Raw genomic sequence first — 4,744 nt, 5'->3', positions numbered from 1 at the left:
TCCACGCATTGCAATACCATTCGTGCTCACTTTGGTTACTAGTTACCTTGCTGTTTTTCTAATTTCAGATTACAAAAACCTATATCTACCATCCATATTGCACTTGTATCACCATCTCTTTGCCGAACTTGTGCACCTATACAATTTACCATTGTATTGGGTGTGTTGGGGACACAAGAGACTCTTTGTTATTTGGTTGCAGGGTTGCTTGAGACGGACCATCTTCATCCTACGCCTCCCACGGATTGATAAACCTTAGGTCGCCCACTTGAGGGAAAATTGCTACTCTCCTACAAACCTCTGCACTTGGAGGCCCAACAACGTCTACAAGGAGAAGGTTGCGTAGTAGACATCAAGCTCTTTTCTAGCGCCGTTGCCGGGGAGGTTAGCGCCTGAAGGCATATCTTTAGATCTTGCAATCGAATCTTTTTGTTTCTTGTTCTTTCGCTTGAAAACTACAAAAAAATGGAATTGAGGATGCCTCATATGCTCCATCTTTTCAATTTCTTTCGTGAGCATGATGGGAAGGAAAATTGTGCTCAAGTGCTGAAAGAAGAATTGCATAGAATATGTGAATGATGAGCATGATTGCAATGTTCTTAGCATGAACTCTTTGAATACCCATGATGCTAATGATATGCAAAGCCACAAGCTTGGGGATGCTATATTTGATGAAGATGATCTTTTTAGCACTTCCACTTTGAATGATCAAAATCATTTTGATGAAAGCATGCCCCCTATCTATGGTGATTATTGTAAGGATACTTATGCTTTAAAGAAGAGGGATGATAAAACTTGTCATTTTCTCGAAAACCCCTTTGCTAAACCTTGCTTTTTCATTATGGACACAATTTGTAGTGCTCAAGTCTTTTACGATACTCCCACTACTATTCTTGAGAATAGATTTCCTTATGTGGAGAGTAGTAAAATTTCTATGCTTGTAGATCATGAAAAGAATGCTTTAGGTGTTGGTTATATTGTTGAATTCACTCATGATGCTACTGAAAATTACTATGAGAGAGGATCATACGCTTCTACTTATTGCAATAGTATCAAGCTTCCTCTCCATGTGTTGAAATTTTTGAAGCTATGCTTGTTTTGCCTTCCTATGCTAGTTGATTCTTGCTCCAATAAATTGTTTGATCACAAAATCCCTATGCATAGGAAGTGGGTTAGACTTAAATTGCTAGCCATTTTCTCCATGATGCTCTCGTTGTGTTCCAATCCTTACCTTTTATGTGAGCATCATTGAAATCAATGCCTAGCTAAGGGCGTTAAACGATAGCGCTTGTTGGGAGGCAACCCAATGAATAAATTTTTCTTTCCTTTTTTCTTCCTATTTTCTTTTCTCCACACCATCATAATTATGTTATGATTGTGTCTTTTGTTTTTCTTTTTGTGTTTGTGCCAAGAAAAACTGTTATGATTAGTCTTGGTGATGATTGTTTGATCATGCTGGAAAAAGACAGAAACTTTCTGCTCACAAAAATAATTTTCATTTTTATCATGTAAGAGATTTTGAGTTTATTCTTTTTGCTGCTGATTTCTATGCAATTTCTTCAGATTGTAGTAATTTTTCAAATTTATTGAAGTACCACAAGTATACGAAGTATAAATATTGCTACATACTGGTCTGCTGTTAACAGATTTTGTTTTTGTTGAGTTGGTTGCTTATTTTGATGAAACTATGGATAGTATCGGAGGGTACTAGCCATGGAAAAGTGAAAATACAGCAACCCAACACCAACATAAGTAGAATTTAAGTTTGCTACAGTACCTAAGGAAGTGGTGATTTGCTTTCTTATACTAATGATATCACGAGTTTCTGTTTAAGTTTTGTGTTGTGAAGTTTTCAAGTTCTGGGTGAAGTTCTTATGGACAAAGAGATGAAGAGTGGCAAGAGCTCAAGCTTGAGGATGCCCAAGGCACCCCAAGTTGATTCAAGGATGCCAAAAAAGCCTAAGCTTGGGGATGCCCCGGGAAGGCATCCCCTCTTTCGTCATCAATCCATCGGTAATGTTACTTGGAGCTATATTTTTATTCACCACATGATATGTGTTTTGCTTGGAGCGTCTTGTATCGTAGGAGTCTTTTATTTTTGTTGTGTCACAATCTTCCTGTCTGCACACCTAGAGAGAGAGACATGCACTCACCCTGATTTTGTCAAGCTTCACTTATATCCTTTGAGTTAGGCAATTCAGCTCACATGTGTTTCACTTATATGTTTAGAGCTAGTTGATTTTGCTCTATGTGCTTGACTTATATCTTTTAGAGCACAACGGTGCGTGGCTTTGAAGTTGGCTTATGCTATGAAAGTATACCCAAAAGTGGTAGTTATCCGAAGGGTTACAAAAACTTCCATCTTCATGTGCATTGAGTAGAAAGAGAAGATTGATTCCTCTCAATTAGTTTTGAGATGTCGTTGTGGTAATATTTAAGTTATGTTAGTATGGTGTTGTGAATCTAGAGATACTTGTGTTGAAGTTGGTGATTCCCGTAGCATGCACGTCTGGTGAACCGCTATGTGATGAAGTTTGAGCATGATTTGTTTATTAATTGTCATCCTTTGTGTAGCGGTCAGGATCGCGCGATGGTTTATACCTACCAACCCTTCCCCTGGGAGTATTTTTGAATGCTTTGTTTCGATTACTAATAAAACTTTTGCAACAAGTATATGAGTTCTTCTTGACTAATGTTGATTCCATGGTTTAGACAAACTTTCACCTTTCACCATCACTATCTTCTTTAGTGCCGTGCAACTTTCGCCGGTGCATAAAACCACCATTAGCCGCCCTCAAAACAACCAGCATACCTACCTACTATGGCTTTTTCAAAGCCATTCCGAGATATATTGCCATGCAACTACCACCATGACATGTGCCACAGCTTCTACATTGCCATTGCATGATCATAAGATAGCTAGCATGATGTTTCCATTGATGTCTATGCCCCGCTAGATGATTGTCATGGTACACTATCGAAGGCATTCCATATAGAGTCATCATTGCTCTAAGTTTTGAGTTGTAAGTGTGATGATCATCATTGATGGAGCATTGTCCCATGTGAGGAAATAAAAGAGGCCAGTGAAGCCCATTTACAAAAAGAGGCCAAAGATGCCGACAAAAAAAGAGAGGCCAAAGAGCCCACCAAAAAAATGAGAGAAAAAGAGAGAAGGGAAAATGCTACTACCTCCTTTCCACACTTGTGCTTCATATTAAGTACCATGATCTTCATGATTGAGAGTCTCTCATTTTGTCACCACCGTATAGCTAGTGGGAAATTTTCATTATGTAACTTGGCTTGTATATTCCTATGATGGGCTTCCTCAAAATTGCCCTAGGTCTTCGTGAGCAAGCAAGTTGGATGCACACCCACTAGTTTTTCTTAAGAGCTTTCACATACTCATAGCTCTAGTGCATCTCTTGCATGGCAATCCCTACTCATTCACATTGATATCTATTGATAAGCATCTCCATAGCTCATAGATATGCCTAGTCAATGTGACCATCTTCTCCTTTTTTGTCTCACAACCTCGACCACTCCATTCCACCTATAGTGCTATAACCATGGCTCATGCTCATGTATTGCGTGAGAGTTGAAAAAGTTTGAGAAAGTAAAGGTGTGAAAACAATTACTTGGCCAATACCGAGGTTGTCCATGATTTAAATTCGTTGTGCAAGGATGATAAAGCATAGCCAGAATATATGATTTTGTAGGGATAACTTTTTTTGGCCTTGTTATTTTGAAAGTTCATGATTACCTTGCTAGTTTGCTTGAAGTATTACTGTTTTCATGTCAATAGAAAACTATTGCTTTGAATCTCACGGATTTGAACATTCATGTCACATGAGAGAAGTTGCAAAGGACAACTATGGTAGGTAGTATTCCACATCAAAACTTCATTCTTTTTCACCTCCCTACTCGAGGACGAGCAGGAGTTAAGCTTGGGGATGCTTGATACGTCTCCAATGTTTCTATAATTTTTGATGGTTTCATGCTATTATCTTATCAACTTTGGATGTTTTATATGCATGAATATGATATTTTATATCTTTTTTGGGACTAACCTATTAACTCAGTGCCAAGTGCGAGTTTCTGTTTTTTCCGTGTTTTTGACCCTTTTTCAGATGGAGTCCAAATGGAATGAAACTTTACGATGATTTTTTGGGACCAAAAGAGACCCCCGAAGCTTTGCAAGAAGGCCAGAAGAGCCACGAGGGAGTCACAAGCCCTCACGCCGCGGCCACCCCCCAGGCCGCGCCATGCAGGCTAGTGACCTCCTAGTTGGCCCAACTAACGCAATTCCACCGCCATAAGTTCCTATAAATTCAGAAACCCCAGAAAGAAACCTAGATCGGGAGTTCCGCCGCCGCAAGCCTTTGTAGCCACCAAAAACCAATCTGGAGCCCGTTCTGGCACCCTGTCGGAGGGTGAATCCATCTCCGGTGGCCATCTTCATCATTTCGGCGATCTCCATGACGAGGAGGGAGTAGTTCACCCTCGGGGATGAGGGTATGTACCAGTAGCTATGTGTTTGATATCTCTCTCTCTCGTGTTCTTGAGATGTCTTGATCTCGATGTACCATGGCTTTGCTACTATAGTTGGATCTTATGATGTTCTTCCCCTCTCCCTTCTTGTAATGAATTGAGTTTCCCCTATGTAGTTATCTTATCGGATTGAGTCTTTGAGAACACTTGATGTATGTCTTGCACGTGTCTATCTGTGGTGATCAACTTGCGGGTT

Source organism: Hordeum vulgare, chromosome 5H (genome assembly GCF_904849725.1).
Source record: "Hordeum vulgare subsp. vulgare chromosome 5H, MorexV3_pseudomolecules_assembly, whole genome shotgun sequence".
Classification (NCBI taxonomy): Eukaryota; Viridiplantae; Streptophyta; class Magnoliopsida; order Poales; family Poaceae; genus Hordeum; species Hordeum vulgare.
Note: the sequence above shows the minus strand (reverse complement) of the source record.